The sequence below is a fragment of the Octopus sinensis genome, linkage group LG8 (genome assembly GCF_006345805.1).
Source record: "Octopus sinensis linkage group LG8, ASM634580v1, whole genome shotgun sequence".
Taxonomy (NCBI): Eukaryota; Metazoa; Mollusca; class Cephalopoda; order Octopoda; family Octopodidae; genus Octopus; species Octopus sinensis.
In genome coordinates, this window is record NC_043004.1 from 6,482,151 (window position 1) to 6,505,406 (window position 23,256).

The 23,256-nt window shown below is 37.0% G+C and overlaps 1 protein-coding gene and 1 long non-coding RNA gene across 3 annotated transcripts in view; one reads left to right on the forward strand and one right to left on the reverse strand.

Annotated features, from left to right (window-relative positions):
* The window catches only part of LOC115215242 (clarin-2), a 63,095-nt gene that overhangs the window by 29,469 nt on the left and 10,370 nt on the right, over positions 1-23,256 (forward strand). The gene's annotated exons all lie outside the window — the stretch shown is intronic.
* On the reverse strand, positions 1,081-17,677 carry LOC118764484. Its single transcript, XR_005000290.1, has 4 exons — positions 17,555-17,677; positions 16,092-16,096; positions 5,051-5,054; positions 1,081-1,091 (listed from the first exon to the last, which is right to left on the reverse strand). It is a non-coding gene; the product is annotated as an uncharacterized LOC118764484 (long non-coding RNA).

Below are 23,256 nucleotides of genomic sequence, written 5' to 3' on the forward strand. Positions count from 1 at the left end.
GAGAATTGTTCGTGCTCAATATGCAGAAAGGGAGTAGGGGTGGAAATGTGACAAGGAATAAAGACTCAATTGCTCAGAAAGTTCATTTGTAGTAACTGATGGGTTTCATTAGCTTGGTGACCTAATTAAGAGTGGAGATGTTATGAAAGTATGGTAGAGTGAGATCAGAGCAGAACAAGTTCAATAGGACATTACTATCCACCCATGACTAAACAATGAAGGTGTATGAGATTTGATTGTAGCAGAAATATGAAGGTCAGGTGTACTTTTGGTCTCACGCTTGTCTTCCACACAAATACCTATTCTTCTTTTTCTGACAAAAAGCCTTTTACATCATTTTTGCTGTCTATATTGTCAATGCTACATATATGAGGTGGGTCTAAAACTCCTCTTAACATTTCCTACTTGTTGTTTAGTTCCCAAATCAATCATATTCCAGCCTCGACCATCCTATCTTGTCTTATATCTGTTCTTTTTTCGAATCTAGTGATTCTCTGTCTTTCTTTTTAAGATGGCAGGTTTTGATATGTGGAATATTTAGTAGCTATTTCTAGCAAGCTAGGCAACCTCATAGATGCTCCCTTGCTGACTTTTCAATTTCCGGTCATAGCAACAAATGGCTTGTGTAATTGATAAGAAAGAAGTGAAAAAAACCTCTTGTAGATCCTGTTGTGTCTGGGGAGAGTCATTCTCTTTCAGTGCCTTATAATTTAACACATTCACTGGTAAAATTTCCACTTATTTCGTTTTTATTTTTCTAAAATTTTCATTGCGTCTTGCAAACTTTCCAATAGTTTTGACTCTGTCTGTTACTCACACAATGCGTTCCTTTTTGTTTGTTTGTGTGCATGTGTGTGGATCAGTATGTGTGTGTGTGTGTGTGCCTATACATGCATGTATGTATGCATGTTTGTGTATGCATGTATGTGTGTGTGTGTGTGTGGATATGTATCTATTTATGTGTGTACATTTGTATGTATGTATTCTGCATATTCATGTGTTAAGACAACTAATCACTTGAAACTTCATTGCTACTGTCATTGAGTCATAATGTCTTATCTCTCTAAGACACAGTGACGTAAAGCAAATCTCTCTTTTAATCTGTATTCATAGGAATTCAGTTCAATTCAACATTTTAAAACAATTAATGTCATTGCTATCTGCTGTAGTAACATGTTCCTTTTTTGTGAAAGCAAGGAGGCTTGTGACATTTGAAATAACCTATTTTGATATCAGCCACCGATTCTTTTAGGTATTGATTTAACACCGTTTGCTTTCGGCCAGTATTCAAACCTCAGAAGACATGAGGTTGGTTATAAAGTAAAATTCAATATCTTCAGTTCAGTTTTTGTACCAATCCTTGTTTATGGCCATGAATGTTAGGTAGTGACTAAAATAGTATTGTGTAATACAAGCTGCCAAGTTGGAGTTCCTCTGAAGGATCTGTGGAATAACATTACCCAACAGGTTGTGTAAGTTGGAGATCAGGGAATCTATCCAGGTCAAGCCTATGGACAAGTCATTAGAAAGTTGCTGGAAAGAATCCCAAGATAGATTCTTCAAGCCAAGTCAACCAGTGGGAGACCTAGTGGTTGACCAAGAACAAGATGGTTGGATACTATCCATAGTCTTAGTTGGTCATGCTTGGTCATCCAACCAGAAAGTCTAAGGATAGTTACTTCTGATAGTACCCTGTGGTGGAGGTGCTTGAGGACTCTAACCTCACAACCCTCACAGAAATAGTGGGTAAAGAAGATGGATGGATGGACTATCTTCATCATGATTATCGCCACCATTTAACAGAGTTTGCACTATTTGTTATGACTCTTTTACATTCTGGGTTCTAATTTTGCTGAGGTCAGCGTCTTCTTTTGTCCCTTCGGGAGTCAATAAAATAAAGTAATGGTCAAATATGTGGGGTGAGAAAGGTAATATAATTAACCATTCACTCAACCTAATTTCTGGCTTATGTCTATGTAAGAAATTATTACCTCGACCTTCACTAAGGTGGAGGTATTGTTTTCAGTCGCATTTGTTTGTTTGTCCATGGACAAGATATCTCAAAAACTGCTGGATGGATTTGGATGAAACTTTCAGGGATGTTTGACCTCGTGACTGGCACAAACTGATTAGATTTTGGGATTGATCCAGTGCTGGACAAGAATTCTGGATTATTTTTCCGTTTTTTTTTTTTTTTTTTTTTTTTTTTTTTTTACTTAATTTTTGTGAGCTGTCAGGTTCATTTTTAGTATTTTCATTTGTGAGGGCAGTCGAGTTTATTTCAGATATTCACATTTTAAAAATCATCTCTGGCTAATAGTTGAGAGGACGTTGGTGTTGCCTTAGCGGAGGTTTTACACTCTCTGAGTGCTCTTGTTATTGTTATTATTATTATCAAGGTGATGAGCTGGCAGAATTGCTACTGTGCTGGATAAAATGCATAATGGCATTTCTTCTGGGTTCAAATGCTGCCAAGGTCAATTTTTGCCTTTCATCCTTTTGGGGTCAATAAAATAAGTACCAGTTGAACACTAGAGTTGATGTAATCAACTTATTCCCACCTTTGTGCCAAAATTTGAAACCGTGACTATTATTATTATTATTATTGTTATTGTTATTATATGTTTGACTTTTGCTTTGTATTTGTACAAGTTGACTCCAAGTCTCACCCAGAGAACTCAAGAGACAAGTTAGAAGTTCATGTTGGTGTTATGACTAAGGTACCATATATTTGGTGTTGCACAAAGTACTGTGCTAGAGAATGTCCAAGAAAACATGAGAAAATTATAAGTTTGTTTTAAGATTTGGGATTACATAGACAGTATTTTAAGTAGGATATAGGCAATTCCCATGAGCACTATTTTTTGAATTTCTGCCATTTTTGGATTTCCTGATGCCTGAGCTATGATTCCCAGGGTACCTATGACAACAGGTATTGTTTTAGTCTTGAGGTCTCACATTTTGCCAATTTCTATTTCAAGATCTTTATACTTGCTCAGTTTCTGGTTGGTATCGACAGATACATTTATGTCGATTGGGACAGTCATTATTATTATTATTATATTATTATTATTATTATTGTTATTGTTATTATATGTTTGACTTTTGCTTTGTATTTGTACAAGTTGACTCCAAGTCTCACCCAGAGAACTCAAGAGACAAGTTAGAAGTTCATGTTGGTGTTATGACTAAGGTACCATATATTTGGTGTTGCACAAAGTACTGTGCTAGAGAATGTCCAAGAAAACATGAGAAAATTATAAGTTTGTTTTAAGATTTGGGATTACATAGACAGTATTTTAAGTAGGATATAGGCAATTCCCATGAGCACTATTTTTTGAATTTCTGCCATTTTTGGATTTCCTGATGCCTGAGCTATGATTCCCAGGGTACCTATGACAACAGGTATTGTTTTAGTCTTGAGGTCTCACATTTTGCCAATTTCTATTTCAAGATCTTTATACTTGCTCAGTTTCTGGTTGGTATCGACAGATACATTTATGTCGATTGGGACAGTCATTATTATTATTATTATTATTATTATTATTTTTATTTTTATTATTTAGACAGTGAGCTGTTATTTCATCCATTCTTATGTTCTGAGTTCAAATTCTGCTGAAGTTGACATAGTCTTTAATCCTTTTGGGGTCGATGAAATAAGTACCCAGTGATACACTGGGGAGTGGGGATGGGGGTCGATGTAAATGACTAGTCCCTTCCCCCAAAATTTCAGGCTTTGTACCTTTTGTAGAAAAGATTATTATTATTGTTGTTGTTGATATCATGGTCATCACCAACTTGGTAATAATGTGCAACAACTTCTTTCGCCATCATATTACCACACAGGAAATCAGGCAGTCTTCCTTCTCCACCTCCACCTCCTCATCACCACCATCATCATCAGTAGCTGCAGTAGTGGGGCGGGGGACATAGTATTTAGTGGCTGTACTAGTATTTCTTTCCAGTATTTTAATTCCTTGTAATCTTTATGCAACAAATAAACCTGTAAAAACGGATCTTGATTGCTGATTATTTGTAAGATAAATTTTATTTATCTATCACAGTTTCTAGTTTACATAACTTCTTCACTAAGAAATTTCAGTTCATTGTCACAATGATTTCAGTCTATATTTATGAGCCAATGAAAAATCCTTTCCTGGTTGCTCAGCCTGCAGTCAACAAATCGCGGACTAATTTCTTCAATGAATATGAGATAAGCCAAGACATGGTACCACAAAACTTGACTTAAAAACTGACTTAACAGATCCTATCAGGTGCTGTTTTTAAATTAAACATGACCTGGGCCAATCTTTGGCCGTGTAACTGAAATGCCTATCATCATATATTTGTTTGATCAGGGTAAAAAAAAAGCAACTTTTTTCCTCATCTGTGACCATTTTATCTACCTTACTGTAATTTGAGGATATGCCCTAAAACCTCTTCATTACCACCCTTCTTTTTCTTCCATTTGTGATAGTCATGTATCTCCTCTACAGTAAGACACCTATTCTTGTCCCTTTATCTCTCATCATCTGGCATAAAACCACATCTTTCTATACTACTTCCCACTCATTTGAAGGGTCATCTTGTGAATTGGTGATCTCAGTGCCACATAAAAAGCATCTAGCACACTCTTTAAAGTTTCTGTCTACCAAATTCACTCATAAGGCTTTGGTCAGCCCGAAGCTATGGTAGAAGACACTTGCCCAAGGTAACACGCAGTGGGACTGAACCCAGAACCATGTGGTTGGTAAGCAAGCTACTTACCACACAGCCGCTCCTAGCAGCATCTGTGGAATGTATTTAAGGCATATTTCCTGGCTCAAATCTTTCCACTTCATTCTTCTTAATACATTTGTTCCCTCTACTGCTCTTTTAATTCCTTTAGCCTCCAACACCTTTTCAACCATATCTCCTCCTGTATTGAGGACAGGTATCTTGCTTCATCCTTCCCTGAAGTCATCATCCTTGGTGACTTCACTTACAATTCCTTATAACTCTCTAACGCATCCCATACTGATGCTACTGCCAAAGACACTGAATCTCTTACAATTCTCCACTTCCTGCATCAGCATGTCTCATTTCCTACACACATTGTAGGCTGACACTCAGCTAACTCCAAACACCCTTGATTTCTTTTTCATCTCTAAACCCAGTCTCCACCAAGCTGTAACTGTCTCTACACCTTTGAGGTCATCTGACCTCTACATCAAGTCCTACTCTCTGTACCTTTATATCACTTCAAGTCAGCTGGCTGGTTAGTTTTATACCAACTATCCCTAGCAGCATATGGGATTCTCACTCCCGACCCACCAGAAACAGCTACCAGGTGACTGAAACTATCCTTTTAGACATGTTCAAATGGTGTCTTTTACGTGCCACCTGCACAGGAGTCAGTCCAGCGGCACTGGCAATGGCCTCACTTGAATGTTTTGTTCACATTCCACTGGCACAAGTACCAGTAAAGCGACACTTGTAACAATCACACTCAAATGGTACTTTTTACGTGCTACCGGCATGGAAGCCAGACAGCTGCTCTGGCAAAAACATCTTCACACCATACCTTCCTTAGATATGAGCAGCACACAACTAGAACTCTTACAATTTCTCCAAAGTTGGACTTCATTATCACTGAGGATCTTTCCTGACAAAAACACATTCTCAACATGGATAGAACCTCATCTCAATGACTAGCTCTTTTCTTCCGAGCCAGAAGATACTTATTTTTTTATTAAGTCCTAAGACTCCTGAATGTAGTGGAAGCCCTTTGTGTGTGTGTGTGTGTGTGTGTGTGTCCGCGCGCGCGTGCGTGTTTGTGTATGTGTGTGTGTGCTTGAGATTGTGTTTGTCCCCTACCACCACAAGACAACCTGTGTTCGTTTGGTTACATACCTGCAACTTAACAGTTCAGCAAAAGAGACTGACAAAACAAGTACCAGACTTAAAATAAGTCCTGGGGCTGATTTGTTCAACTAAACCCATCAAGATGATGCCCCAGCATGACCACAGTCTAGTGACTGAAACAAATAAGACAAAAGAAAATAATAAAAGAAATAATAAAAGACAAGCAACTGAGACCTTTGGAGATATGCTGTACCTGAGAAGACCCACAAAGCCAAGTGAGATTGTAGTCATGGCCAATGCCAGTGTTGCATAACTGGTCCATTTAAAAGCACCCTTCAATTGCCGGGCAATATACCTTGCTTGTGAAGACCTGTTGAACTGAGTGAAATTGTAGTTTTGCAACACTAATGCTGCCTGACTGGCACATGTGCCGGTGACACGTAAAAAGCACCATCTGAGCGTGACATGCCAGTATTACCTGACTGGCACCTGTACTAGTGACATGTAAAAAGCACCATTCAAGCATAACCAATGCCAGTACCACCTGACTGGATCCCATGCCAGTGGCACATAAAAAGCACCATTTAAGCATGGCTGATGCCAGTGCCACCTGACTAGCTTCCATACCGGTGGAACATAAAAAGTACCCACTACACTCTCAGAGTGGTTGGCTTTAGCAAGGGCATCCAGCTGTAGAAACCATGCCAAATCAGATTGGAGCCTGGTGCAGCCTCCCAGTTTGCCATCCAACCTATACCAGCATGGAAAGCAGACATTATATGACGATGATGATGATGATGATTGTTGCCAGGAGTACCAATGAAAGCATTGGTATTGATGTACAAGACGTAATAGTGTTCAGGAATAAATTTATAATGGTTTCATAGAAAACCTGAGGCTTGTTTGAATTGCAGTACTGTTTACATAGTAAAATGCTTTAGAAAAGTTCATAAATGTTATTCCAGCATGGTTTTTTCTCTTGTGTCAGCTCTCAATACATATTCTTTATTTATATCTTTAATTATAGTATTGCTTAATTATAGTATACCTTTAATTATAGTATTACTTAATTATAGTATATCTTTGATTATAGTATTTTTTCAGTGGTACTTCTATTTACCCTGAAGCCATACTAAGAACCTAGAATTAATTCAATCATTTTTGTTCTTCATTGTGTGAGAAGCACCTAACTTGAGACTGTCCTGGAGTTGAGAAAGTAAGTCATTGATGTTGTGAATGGTGACATAAGGTCTTTGACAAACCTACCTGATTGATTGACCGAACAATTTATCAATCAATCAATTAGTCAAATGGTTAAATGTTAATGAATTGACTAATTATAATAAAAGAAGTGAAATAGAATCAATGTGTGTGTTTATTATTGGCATAATGACCCTCCCGGGATACAACAAAAACTTGATTAAAGATGTTGTACTTTTACACATGATTGATAATTTGATGTGATTTTTCTAGAACACTACTGTTTCCTTTATTTGGGATTAATACTATGCTGTTATAGTGTTTCTCCATTCTTCTGATGGATAATCTACAAGGATTATGGAATACATAATTTGCAAGAGAAGTTTGGCATGGTGAAAAATTTGGAAGTGCATCTCTGAAAATTCCATCTGATCCAACAACTTTTCCACAATCAGTCAAACTTGTCGTTCTGTTTAATTCTTCATTATTAATTAGTATAGTAAATATTTGATAAGTATTAAGTATTAGAAATTATTGGAACACTTAATAACTTTAATTCTATCATGCTGTATTCCTGGTATAGTGGGAATAGGCTAAACATCATCTCTGCTAGATTCTCGGTAAAACTATGATGAATAACTCATTTAGAAAAAGATGTGGCTGATTCTGTTCATTAGTTTGCCTGCAACCATTAATCTTGAGCTGTTTATGCAACTATTTATATTTTTGCTTAGAAACCCAGGTGGAGGGTAATGTTAGACACAGGGGCCTGGGTCTGAGAGGGTTAACATGTAAAACATGAAAAACTCTGTTGCCTCTCATTAATTTTCTCTGGTCAACCTTTCCTGAGGAAGGACCCTGTCTGAATTGGATTTTCCACTCCCCAACTTAGTTTTTTCTCTATACAAGTCTTGTTGATGTAAGACCAACACCAATCTCTTTAGTGTCTGTTTGACCGCATGAATCTTTCTCAATGGAGTCTGTCATCCTAGTTGAGGTTTATTTTGTTTTCTTGATAGTGACCTTGTCAATCATCTGCATTGTTTCTGCATTGTAATGTTGTTGTATTTCTCTTCTTCATTCAAACATAGTTTGTTGCTCAATACTTTGAGTTGTTGAAGATGACATAATTTCTGAGTTGTTTTGTTTGAATTATTTTAGAACATTATTTACATTTGATGGGCATATGGCGTAGTGGTTAAGAGCACGGGCTACTAACCCCAAGATTTTGAGTTTGATTCCAAGCAGTGACTTGAATAATAATAATAATAATAATAACAACAACAACAATAACATCAAAAAATACCTTAGGAATGAGAACCCAGGTTCGAAATTTCTCCAAGACACCTGATGAAGACTGGAGGGTATATCAGCCGAAACGTTGTGTTAACAACAAACAAGATGGGGACAAATATCCGTCAAATGTACATAATGTACATAATTACTCATCTCTTAAATATAGAACTGTATTTCAGAACTGCTTCTCTATAAACATTGAGTTTGCTTTGATGAGGTTTTGGAACTTTTTATTTTTCCACAGTCATCACCATCATAGCCCTCATCATCATTTTAATGTCCACTTTTCCATGCTAGCATAGATCAAGGAAAATTTTGTTGAGACAAAGTGTCTATAGTTAGATGCCCTTCCATTCTTCAACCCTCGCCTGTTTCCAGGTAAGGTAATATTTTTTCAAGACCAAATGTGTTTCTATGAAAGACTGGGAATAAAGGACACTGCTTGATGGAGACATTTGTTTAAAACCATAACATGATGTCATGGCAAGGAGAAAGTAATGCACACACACGCACGTGCACACACACACACACAAAATAGGCTTCTTTTAGTTTCTATCCACCAAATCCACTAACAAGACTTGGAGCTTGAGCAGAAGACACTTACTAGCCCAAGGTGCTACAGAGGTGGATTGAAACTAGAAACATGTGGTTGGGAAGCAAACTTCTTACAATCACACCTACACCTATATGTGTCATGATGTGTCATATATCAATTCTGTAAATTAATACAAAAAAATGAAAAAAACCTCCCTGTAAGCTTAAATAAAAGGAACAGGTAATCATTGTATGATCTCTTAGGACTTGCATTAGCCACAGTATTTTAACTTTGGTCGCAAGCAGTTTCCTGCGTTGATGTCTAACAATACAATCCAACTTGGCTTTCTTGTTGTGATATCACACATTTATTTCATTTTAAGTTGAGAAAAACTTTCTCAGACAAACTAAAGAAAATGAAGGAGAATGTAATATTGTTGACTCATTACATTTGTAGAAATTTAATCTGGAGGTGGGTTGAAATTTTTTTTTTTTTGTTAATATTTATTGTTTAGAGTAGTTTTCACTTTCATGTCTCTAGCTATTTTTAGAATGTCTCAACAAGATATCTTATCTTGAGAAAATCATTATGCCAATAATAATAACAACACATGCACAGGTTCAATTCCACTTCTTTCATTTGTTTAACTTATTGGTTAAACAGCCAGGGTTTTTTTTTTATGTCAAGGTTCTTTCATTGCCATTCGTAACCTTCTCAGCCTGTATTGAAGGTTGCTATTGCCTATCTGAGATCTGGTCCTATGACCTAATTACATCAACAAGATATTTTATTGACACATGATCTATAATTGCAATCAATAATCTCATTTGTATTAAAATATGTTGCAGTTGGCATTTAACAACAAATAATATGAGTGCACATTTGTGTCAAGTGGTTGTAGAACTTGTGGACCTTGGTATAGAACGAGTCCTGTTTGAGACACGGCAAAAAAGTGAACACCTCCATAGTTTTATATATTTTCATATTGATTATATATTTGTGTATGAAGGTGCATGGCTTAGTGGTCGGAGTGTTTGGTTCATGAGTGTACAGACATGAGTTTGATGCCCAGTAGCATGTGTCCTTGAGCAAGACACTTTATTTCACATTGCTCTGGTCCATTTAGCTGGCAAAAGTGAGTAGTATCTACATTTCAAAGGGTCAGCTTTGTGATTGTCTGTGTAACACTGAATCTCCCCGAGAACTACGTTGACCCTTTTGTTACCATATTTCTTTTGAGATGCTCTGTTCTTCTTTCAATTAATTTTAAATATAACAAAGAATTTAGTAAAATAACTTAGTTATCATTAAACTAGTGTTAGGAACATCAATTGTGACTAAGTTTTGATGGCAGATATTAATTCAGAACTTCTTAAAACAAGACATTTGTACTATAGGGCCAGAGGTGATTTCAACCAGGTTGGTATCAAAAAGGTTAAAGGTATGCTTGTCTGTGGAGTACTCAACCACTTGCTCATTAATTTCATGAGCAGACTGTTCTGTTAATCACCTCAACTGGAACACTACTCATCATCATAACCAATGATGTACCAGTTTTATATATTTGTGTATATGGTGAAGCTGGTGAACTGTGTCTCTGTATTTGATTGGTGTAGTAACTAATAGTAGAAGACAAAAGGGTTTTTTTTATGATAAGAATGCTTTGATTAAGGCAGTGAGCTGGCAGAAACGTTAGCACGCTGGGCAAAATGCTTAGCGGTATTTTGTCTGCCATTACATTCTGAGTTCAAATTCCGCCATGGTCGACTTTGCCTTTCATCCTTTTGGGGTCAATAAATTAAGTACCAGCTATGCACAGGGGTCAATGTAATCGACTTAATCTCCATGTCTGTCCTTGTTTGTCTCCTCTATGTTTAGCCCCCTGTGGGCAATGAAGAAATAAGAATACTTTGATTGGCTTGTCACCAGTGTAATGAAGATATACGATTAAGTCAAATGCTTCTTTTGGCTCTCACCACACATATACTCAGCCGATAGTTAGAAATAAGGTAAAGGATAACTCGTCCAAAAAAATAACATTCTTCCACTGCTCTAGGGACCAATTCTGTAGGTTTTTACTCCACTCTAAACACTTTGCAACATTTGTTTTTGAAAGTAGTGGTTTTATGATTGCAGCCCTCCCATGAAATCTGGCTTTGTGCAGCTCCCAGCGAACAGTTTTTTGTGGAAACTGGGTTCTTGAGGTGGTCATTAAGCTCTGCAGTAATTTTGGGAGCTGTACTTTTGTGATCCTTTCAAACAATTCACATTAGATTCCCTATCTGAAAGTTTGGGTTTTCTTCTGGAGTTTTGTTTCAATGAGGAGGTTTTTACTCTCTTTCTCAAAGGCTGTCATTACTTTCAAGACAGTACTTCTTGATACACCAAACATTTCGGCTGTTTTCGTTATGCTAGCACCTGCCATATGAGCACCAACAATTTGACCTCTTTGAAAGTCTGATAGATCTGTCATTTTAATGAATTTTAATTACCTTTTTCTGATGATATTTGAAAAGAAACAGCAATTTTAGCAAAACATTAATCAACAATAATAATAAATTTAAAAAAAACATAAAAATAAACAGGCTTTTGACGGTTTTATAGATATTTCAAAATTATGATGCTAGGTGTTTCCATTATTTTGTCCAACCCATGTATGTGTGTATACACACACACACACATACAGGGTACATTGAAAGAACTGTCGTCTAAATTACACTAAAATGAAAATAACACTGACATCTCATTTTAATAGATATATTACCAAAACTACATAAAAACATCTAGAAATACTAAGGAGTAAATTTATTCAATAAAATCACCATTGGCTTTAACCACGGCCTCCAGAAAACTTCAGAATCTCCTGCAACTCTTCTGGACAGTCTCCTTATTTAAATTGCTGAATGTTGCTATAATCCTTGCCTTCAGTTCATCTTTGGTGTTACAAGGAGTTTTGTTGATCTCTCGCCCAACTGCGCCCCACACATAAAAATCAAGGGGATTGCAGTCTGGGGAGTTAGGTGGCCAGATGTTAGGGGTGATGTGGTCGCAGAAATTGTCTGACAGCCATGACTGGGTTCTCCTGCTTGTGTGGCACGGTGCAAAGTCCTGTTGCCAGACATAGGGTCTTCCAGCAGCCATCCTCTTGAGCAAGGGCAGCCATATCTCCTCCAGACACTTGCTGTAGGCCTCCGTGTTGAGTCCAAGGCTATGTGGGAAGATGAATAGAGGTATAATGTCACCAGCACTGGTAATCACTCCAAACACCATGATGTAGACTGGATGTTTGACTTTTATCACTCTTGGTACATGTTTTGGGGACAATCTGTCCTCAGATTGACACAAACACTCTGAAATGCTTGTATTGGAGCTTCTGGCATGAATACCAAGTAGTACAGCATGTCGTTTCCAAATTTCTGGCAGAGTGAATCACAGCATGGTGCTGTTTTTCTTACCGACAGTGCCCAACTGACTCTACCATAATGTGTAGTTGACAAAATCAAAAACAAACGTGCACACTCAAAATTGAAATATAAAATGCACCCTATATGTGTATGTATGTATGTATGTATGTATGTATGTATGTGTATATATATATAATATTAGGGAGTATAACTCCAAACTTACAGGGAAAAATTCAATTTAATATCAAATCATATATATATGATTTGATATTAATATATATATATATTAATAGTTTTATAGTCAGTTTGATTACTGTTTGTGTAACACTACTTTTATGTTTCCTATTTGGGAATAGATAATAAATATATTTTACTTTTGAAGTAGGAATATATATTGATAAACACGTCACTTATACCTTACTTATAAGTGTTATCATTATACATAAATTCTGACTCCAGCTACATAAACACCATATCGAGAAATATATACTCTGAAATGCTAGTGGACATTTTATGCGTGCATGTATGTTGAAGATAAATAAATTCGTGTTCTTTTGACCGCTATAAAAAAATACACAGTTTCATAATTGCAGAAATAAATTTCATTAACAAGTTGAAGAACGAGAAGAAAGAGAAAATAATTACTACATTATTTTATTTATGTACATTTAGCATTTATAGTATAATTGGAAAGTAAAGTCATTTTGTCATAGAGAATTACAACTTAAAATTCACACTAGCTAATCCTTCATGCTAACTACTAGAGTTCACAACAATTCAAATAAGTCTTATTGGATTTTTATCAAAGACATGGCATAAAAATTAGCCAATATCTCAATGGGTGATTGTTGTGGAGTTTAGTAACATCCAACGATCACCGATTAATTTCCCCAAAATCAGGGTTTTTATAACTGCTCATACCTGAATTCTAAGAACCGTATTTCGTGAAAGAATACTCTTTGACAAAAGTTTAGAATTCAAATATGGGCAGTAATTTTAACCAAAGGGATTACCAACAATTATGCTTGTTTGGACAAACGACCATTACGTCATATTGCTGCCTTTTATGACTTTCTACAATAGTAATGGTAAGACAACAAAAGAACGAAAGAGACCTCGATATTATGTAAATAGAGGAATTTATCTGTAATATAATATCTGACAATTATTCAGTTCCCATAATAAAACTCTGAGTTTTGGATGTCGGAGCAGAAACCTGCACCGACATTTCTTTAGTTATTGAAGCAATCAAAATATGCCGCTTTTTAATGATAAAGTAGGCATAGGCAATCTCATATTTTGTTTGCCTCAATAACTGAAGAGATGCCAGTGTAGGTTTCTGCCCCAACATCCAAAACTCGGAGTTTTATTATGGCAACCGAATAATTATCACATATTATAAAGACCCCCTTCAGTCATGAATGACCATGGGATTGCACCTAGAAAGTTACCCTCCTAGACACAAGTCCGGGCAAGGTTGTTTATGGAAGGCCAGCAGTCGCCCATGCATACCAGCCTCCCCTCTCCACGCCACCAGTGTTATCCAAGGGAAAGACAAAGGTCAATACAGCTTGGCACCAGTGACGTCGTAACTCATTTCTACAGCTGAGTGAACTGGAGCAATGTGAAATAAAGTGTCTTGCTCGAGAACACAACACGCAGCCCAGTCCGGGATTCGAGCTCACAACCTCACATATTATATTACGGATATATATATATATATATATATAGATATATATATATTATGAGAGAGAGATGGTGTTAGTATGCATGTATTTGTATCATGTCTTGACATCACATGATTGTTGCAAATGAATGTCATTCACTTCCCTTATTCTGTGAAAACCTGTCTTGCTATGATTGTAGGCGATCTATTTCTAGCATATTGGATGTCCACTTAGTGGTCATCTCTTCTTATATGCATGTAATACAATATTTCTGAATTTTCAGATTTTTTATATATGCTAGGCCACTGGTTTTAAATTGATGTTAATTAAATTAATATTCAATTTATCACCCTCATTATTTAAATATATATATACATATATATAATTTAAAAACTACAAAGTAACATACCGTTAACTAGACAGACTATAAACCTTTTAAATGGAATGTCATGTTAACAATCCCTCCAATGTTTATCATGTGAACTTAAATAATCAGTTCAGATATATGTGTGTGTGTGTGTGTATGTAGTTATCTATCTCTTATAAAAACTAAACATTAGTGTTTTCAAAAGTATTTCTACAATCTCTGAATCAACAGTTTTGGCTGCTATTTAACAAAACTGAATCAATAAAGCATTATTGTTTGAAGTTGTGTCGTTATAGATTTCCTATCACCGATATTCTCTCAAAGGTATCTAGTTGATCTTCCTAATTTCCACAACAGTGAACAAGCTCAGTAACATACTCAGTTGAGTCATGATTGAACCAGTTTTCTTGCATGAAACAAAGAATACAATGGCGAATGCCTATGATTTTTTTATGTATAGCAACTTGGGTGTGTAAAATATTTTATATCTATAAATGAAGCATATTTTTGTAGGTAGGGCTAGGTTATTTAGTAGCAAAGTTAAAAATTGCTCTTTAGTACAAATATATACTGGCAGTGTAGTTTATTACATCTGGGGTGGTGGTAATTGTTGTATTTATGATAAAAGATATTTATGGGTATATTGTGTATGTGTGTGTATAAGAAAAATGTGAAATGAATGTTTAAGAAAGATGTCAAATTAAAAAAAAAATACATGTAATTTTCTGGAATTTGAAGGTCCAGCATATTAAACATGTAATTATACACAAAATAAGTGAAATTATTTGTCACTTTAACTAACCCCTGAAGAATAACTTATGGAAGAATACTTAATAATAATAATAATAATAATAATAATCTTTTCTACTATAGGTACAAGACCTGAAATTTGTGGGGAGAGGTAAATCAATTTCACTGCTATTTAATTTATTGACCCCGAAAGGATGAAAAGCAAAGTCGACCTCCGCAGAATTTGAGCTCAGAATGTAGTAGCATATGAAATAGCACTAAGCATTTCACCCGGCATACTAATAATTCTGCCAGCTCACCACCTTAATAATATTAATAATAAAGCTGAGTTTTCTTTCACCTGGGAACTTAGATTATGTCAGACATAGTAGAATTGTTTTCATTCAAAGCATGTGTCAATCTCTAATTGTAAATTCGGTTTTGATACTGGCTTGAAATATTTAATTTCAAACTTATGTAGCCTATATTTGCTTAGAGAGAGAGGGCATTGTCAGCAGTAACTACCTTATTTATAACTTAACAATGACTCACAGGATAGTGTTACTGCATCTCCAATGCATTACTCAACTTGTTTAGGAATCCTGAATCTGGTTGTAGGTAGGGCTAGGTTATTTAGTTGTTGGAGTAGTGAGGGGTACCACCCAAAAATCATTCTGATATTCCATTGCATTCTTTTACATTTATCATCATCATCATCATTTAACATGTTTTGCATGCTGGTATGGGTTGGACAGATTGACAAGATCTGATGAGCTGCAGGGCTGTGTCAACCTCCAGTATCTGCTTTTTGCATAGTTTCTAAGATACCCTTCCTAACATCAACCATTTTACTGTGAGTTCAAATCCCATTCAAAATCAACTTTGCCCTTTCATCTATCTCAGGTGAATTAAATATTGGTTTCAAATTTTGGCACAAAGCCAAGCAGTTCAGGGCAGGGGTTAAGTTGATTACATTGACCCCAGTGCTCAGTTGGTACTCATTTTATCAACCCCAAAAGGATGAAAGGTAAAGCCAACCTTGGTGGAACTTGAACTCAGAATGTAAAAATAGATAAAGTACCGCTAAGCATTTTGCCCAGCATGCTAACGGTTCTACCAGCTCGCTGCCTTAAGATCAATTAAATATTCACCAGTCAGATAGAGTTAAACTGACCATAGCCTTAAACCACATCATTTTTGGCCATGTACCAGTCGAACTTATGAGGAAACCATGTTGCTTATTCCCTTTGTTTTATTCTTAAATAATTGTAACTTTTTTGTACAACCATGATTAGTAGTAGTAGTAGTAGTGGTGGTGGTGGTGGTGGTGGTAGTAGTGGCAGTAGTAGTAGTAGTTATTTAACTCCAACCACACCCGTCTCATCTTTTTGCTATCTAAGAATACCATATCTTGACCCTGGTGAAGATTTATCTCTCAACTGTTAAAATGCATGGAAATCAGAGATAACCACCACCCACTGAGAGCCTTCGAGGGTGGTACTCCAGCATGGCTGCAATCGAATGACTGAATCAAGCAAAAGCTAAAAGATAAAGTGATGTTAACATAAACACCTATTTGAAACAGAAAAGAGAAACAAAGTTACTAACAGTCAAGATCCAGGGTTCAGATCTTGTCACATGACATTTCTTATTATTTCTCTGCTCTGTTTCAAACTGGTGCTTTTTTACAATGTCTAGTATTTAGATGATACTTAGTACTAGATTCATAGTATTAACAAAACAAATTATGGATCTTCAACCATCTGTTGTACATAACACGCTTAGAAAAATTGCATGTAATGCAAATAACTGGGTGAGGTAATGTATGAAGATTTTGATTTAAAAGAAATATTTTAATAGTGGCATAGCTTCATTATCTGCAAAAGAGTTGAACCTTATACTAGTAATCTATTATCTTACCGACTCTCTCATTTTACTGTCACTATTGTACAGGGGACTTGTGTACTGAACGCGGAGCTGATAAATGTAGAAACTAAAAACGAAAGACTGAATACATTTTACCTAAGAGATAAGACTGACATGAAATAAAACATTACATTTTTTAATTTTTTTGAAGGAAGGCTTTTTCTAAAGCAGATGTAAATTGTGTGATTCGGAAATGTGCTTCCCAACCACATCGTTTCAGGTTCAAACCTATAGTATGGCACATTAAGCAAATGTCTTCTATCATAACCTTGGACTGACTAAAGCCTTGTAAGTGAATTTCATAGACAGAAACTCTGTAAAGTGGTTGGCATTAGGAAGGACATCCAGCCATAGAAATCTTGCCAAAACAGACAATAGGAGCTTGGTGAAACTCACTCCAGCTTGCCAGCTCTTCTCAAACTATCCAACACATGCTAGCATGGAAAACAAACATTAAATGATGAAGATGATAAGGATGATACACAGACACACACACAAACACACACATTTGATTAATGAGCAAGATGGAAGATACGAGAATGTTTTGATCATCTAATGTTGATTCCTCATGGGTGGGAGATTGAACATCTTTTAACTGAGGAAGGTTTACGTAATAGATGCATTTCCTATTACATATTATGCAAACCTGAAACATATGTATTAAATAATTTTAAAATATCACTATTTGGTTTGACTTCATTATTACAACTTATATGACTCGATGCCAGTACAGACTGATCAGTCTAGACTCCACTTATGTGGATACTCTAACAATGATTTGGAATAGTTTGTTATATTTGACTCGAGTTGAAAAAATTCTGGTATTGTGCAGTTCTTCCTAGCATAACACAAAATATACGTGCATAGGTGTGTGTGTGTGTGTGTGTGTAAAAATAATGTATATCTGTGAGTGTGTATATGTTTTTGTTTCCTTGTCTTGGCATCATATGATTGTTGTAGATGAATATAATTCATTTCCAATGTTCTACTTAATCATATCTGACCATGGGGAAATATTACCTTGCTTGGGAACAAGAGAGTTTTTGGTGACAGGAAGACCATCCAACTGTAGAAAATCTGAACTGCATCCAATCCATGCAAGCATGGAAAAGTGGATGTTAAAAATCATGACAAGGGTGATGATGATGATGATGATGATGATTTACACTTCATTTTTTGTAAAAAGTGAGTGTTTGATAAATTTTGTGGACAAGAACTGTATTAATCAAACAACTAACCCAAAGTAGTTACTAATTTTTCTGACTGTAATCAAGAAAGGAAATTATCAAATATTAAGAGAAAAACCATCTGTTAGTTTTACAATATTCTTCTGGTATGTTACAACAACAAAGGAGAAATACTGAAAGGTAAAGACAGGTGATGAAAGAAATGTAAAAAGAATATTCATTCACATGTTTTTAAAAATAAGTTTTGTATGTAGGGTGACACACTTTCAACTATGAAGTAAGAGTGGCATACATTTTTTTGGATATGTCTGGCAAACTAAAGATACAAAGTTATGTACTTTAGCCATTGTTGCAGCTTGTTAGTTCTGGTTCAAATTCTTTTATCTTTTACATACTTCTGTCATTGGTTTGTAGCTATTCTGGGGCACTACCTTAAAGAGATTTAGTGAAATAAAAAACTTACTCTTTTACTTGTTTCAGTCATTTGACTGTGGCCATGCTGGAGCACCGCCTTTAGTCGATCAAATCAACCTCAGGACTTATTGTTTCTAAGCCTAGTACTTATTCTATCGGTCTCTTTTGCCGAACCACTAAGTTAAGGGGACATAAACACACCAGCATCGGTTGTCAAGCAATGTTGGGGAGACAAACACAGACACACAAATATATGCACACACACATATATATATTTATATATACATATATACGACAGGCTTCTTTCAGTTTCCGTCTACCAAATCGACTCACAAGGCTTTGATCAGCCCAAGGCTATAGTTGAAGACACTTGCCCAAGGTGCCACGCAGTGGGACTGAATCCGGAACCATATGGTTCATAAGCAAGCTATTTACCACACAGCCACACCTACACCTATTTCTGTACTTATTCTTTAAGTCTGGTGTTTATTATATCAATCTCTTTTGCAGACCCTTTAACCCTTTAAATTATGGAGATATAAATAAACAAATACTGGTTATCAAGCTGTGGGAGTAACACACACACACACACACACACCACCACCACATAAAAAGCACCCAATACACTCTGTAAAGTTGTTGGTGTTAGGAATGGCATCAACCTGTAGAAACCATGCCAAAACAGACAACTGGAACCTGGTGCAGCTCCCCAGGTGGCCAGTTCGATGTCACATCATCCAACTCATGCCAACATGATGTTAAATTATAGTGATTATGATGATGATATGATTGGCTTCCATACAGATTCCATCTGCCAAATTCATTCACAAAGAATTGATGAGTCTAGGGCTATAGTAGGCAGCACTTGCCCAAAGTGCCATCCAGTAGGACTGAACTAGTGCAGGATTAACCATTACACAAAATAAGCATGTGCCTTGGACATCAAAGGAAGTGGAGTACCACAGAAATATTAAATGGTTTACAACTTAGCATCAGCATGCAAAATAAGCATTATTTTATCCAACTTACTCTTAGTTTTGTATCATTTTGAAAAATAAAATTTTATTTTATGGTGTATTATTGTTTATATTTTGAATTACGTATATATGGGGCACCAAAATCTTTTAAGTGCTTTGGGCCTCTATAGTTCTTAATCCAGTGCTGGATTGAACCTTGTAGTTACAAAGCAATCTTTTCAACCACACAGTGTCCCAATCATTATCAGTTATAGAAAATTGTTCAATTTTCTATTTTGTAGATCAGTGACTAGTTCTCACTTTGAAAACTATATATTTCGAACAGGAATTTGGCAGTGCCACCTCTAGCCGAACAATTATTCTGAGCTGATGAAGGGAAATAACCTGGAAATCGCAATACACAGATATTGTTTTAAGCTGGGTGGGGGTGCTAAATGCCCTTGTTCAAAAATATAAGGATACAGATCGTGTCATATAGCCAGCTGGAGACGATGTCTCTTGGGGCTAAATTACAGCAACATTTGTCCTAAACCAGGACTACCATGTTATGTTGGCAAATAATCTTCATTATCAGTTATGATTATATTCAATATGTGAAGACGCATGGCTTAGTGATTTGGGCATTCGGCTCATGATTGTAAGGTCGTGAGTTCAATTACCAGCGATGTGTTGTGTCCTTGAGCAAGACACTTTATTTTACATTGCTCCAATCTACTCAGCTGGCAAAAATGAGTAGTACCTATATTTAAAAGGACCATAGTTAACTATCAGTACTTCCTTATAGCCTGACACCATAATAATATTACATACGCAAAAGTGATTATTATTTTTATTATTATTTTACTTCTCAGAGCTCTCAGTCTTACTTGCTCTGGTTGATTCTATGAGAGCAGACAGTAACCTTTTGGTAGAGGTTTCAAGGGTCTCTTTCTGCAAATTGTAAGCTTTGGTACTTAGATGTTAACTTACCATGGAAGACACTCAACACCCAAGCACCAATCTCAAAATCCTAGCTGTTCTCAATAGAGCGTTTTTTTGGGTCTGCTCTGCCCTCATGTCAATTCCAATTTCTCCAACATATTTTTCAAACTTGGTTGTTTGTGCTCTGAGTGCTCCTACAACTACTGGGATAACAGTTATTCTCCTTGTTTTGAGTGTTCCCTATTATTATTTAAAGTGGCAAGCTGGCAGAATCATTAGCACACCAGGCAAAATACCTAGCAGTATTTTGTCTGCTGCTGTTCTGAGTTCAAATTCCACTAAGGTCGACTTTAACTTTCATCCTTTTGAGGCCAACTAAATAAGTACCAGTTACGCACTGGGGTCAATGTAATGATTTAATCCCTTCCCCAAAATTTCAGGCCTTGTGCCTACAGTAGAAAGGATTATTATTATTGTTGGTGTTATGGTTATGGCAATGAGCTGGCAGAACCCTTAGAGTGTCAGATGTATGTTTTGCTTTAAAGGATCATTATTTATAAAGCAGTGACATACATACATACATAGATACTTGTAGCACACATGTATATACGTGCAGAGTGAAAATAAATCACACTATTTAATGTGACGGACTACACTGCAAAAAAATCAAAAATTTCATTTCTGTTTACAAACTTTCTCCGTGTCTATACGCACAAATACTTTTATGTATACACACGCAATATTTAAGAAAAAAAGGAATATACACAAAAAAGAACGAAACATGTGTATATACACACACAATATTTAAGAACAAGGAATATACACAAAAAAGAACGAATCAAAAACAAATATTTTATATTTTACTTTTATCGTATTGTTGTTTACATTTTCTGTCTCTACGGATGACCAGAAGCAACAGAATCGCCATGGTGAAATCCATAGCGGCGTGCGATAAGACTGGTCGCTGCTCTAAAATAGAACACTGCCCAGAAAATCACACCTGCCACATCTGTACGGAACCCGAAAATACGTTCCGTAATCGCTGGGTCGAATGTGGGACATGTCTCATCTCTGTCTGCCTCCAATGTGCCACGGACTTTCAGAAGATCCCAGGCCAAAAAAAGAGCCATCATAATGCTATGATGGATAGACTCTGGAAGATGGTTCAGCTTAAATCTTGGACTTTTCAGTGTCAGGCCTGCGTGCCTCCACAACCGACGATTGTGTCTCCCCCTGCCACTCCCGTGGAGGAGGCGGAACAGCAACAACAACAACAACAGCAGCAACAACAAAATCAACCACAACCAGAGCAGCAGCAACAACAACAACAGCAGCAACAACTAGAGCAGCAGCAGCAGCAACAACAAAATCAACCACAACCAGAGCAGCAGCAACAACAAAATCAACCACAACTAGAGCAACAGCAGCAACAACAACAACACCAATTGACCAGTGCGGTTCTTGCAGAACTGCAACAATCGATCTGTGCTTTAAAAGGGGAAGTAGCAGGAATAAAAGCAACCATTCAGGTTGGACTCCACAATGAGGGGTCTTATCGGAATGCTCTGCTAAAGAACCTCCCTGTACCTGTACCTCTTGTCGCATTTAAGACCGCGGATTCTGCCACCCATGAAGTCATTGCCATTGGGGTGCCAGAAGACATGGCTGATCTTCAGGCTTTTGCTGCCAACTCAGCCAAAGACCTAGGCTGCGTTCCCCCAACGGGTGCTATCCGCCTTGGACGACCTGGCCCAAAACCTAGGCTCATCAAGTTGTCTTTTACGGACCACACTGAGGCAACCTCTTACCATCTGGCCTCAGTTAAAGCTGGGCGTGAAAATCGGACCACCTTCCGAACACGCCCAGGCTTACCGTCCGATGTACGTCCGAAGCTACGTGTAGTGGCTTCCCTGAATAGGAACTCAGCTCTACAGGAAAGCTTCAGTCTTCGGGAAGATGGACAAATCTGGAGATTTGTCAAGACTGCTGAAACGTGGAAGAGAGATACCAGCTGGTCTGAGTGCTCTCTACCCACAATAACTAAAAAGACTACAGCAACTCAGGGAAACTAAGCCAGAACAACCTGCCATCCTCTACACACCATCATAAACTGCGAGCAGGGTACAAATTGTTGTCCTTAAATGCTCGCAGTTTATGCAACAAAATACATTTGTTCAACGCCTACGTCAGAAGTGTTGACCCTGACTTCATCACTGTCACGGAAACATGGGCGCATTCCTTACTCTGTGATGGGGTTTTCAACATTACGGGGTACAACCTCTTCCGTAAGGACCGCACTAACCGGTGGTAGTGTGATGGTCTACGTTCGTTCAAATTTTTTGGTAATTCCTTGTGCCGATTTGAACGAATCACAAGAAGTTTTTTTCTGTGACGTGCGTATGACCATGTCAACACTCCTGCTTGGTGTTGTTTATCGTCCCCCAAGTTACCATCGGGACACACAGCTTTGCAATGTCCTCCGAGCTGCTGCCAGGAAAACAGCCACTTATGTGTTTATTGCAGGCGATTTCAATCATCCTGAGATCGATTGGGAGACCTTCCATTGGCCACAGAGTGCAAACGATTTTGTTGAGCTTGTGCTGGACTCAAACTGGTCACAAGTAGTCACCTCTCCAACAAGAGGCGACAACACCTTGGACCTGCTCTTCACCACAACTCCTGAAGCGGTTATCAATTGCACTACGGAGGAACCTCTAGGTGACTCTGATCATGCTATGATCATCGCCAATCTGGCTCTTGCGGGCAACAAAAACCTGAACCATCTCCAA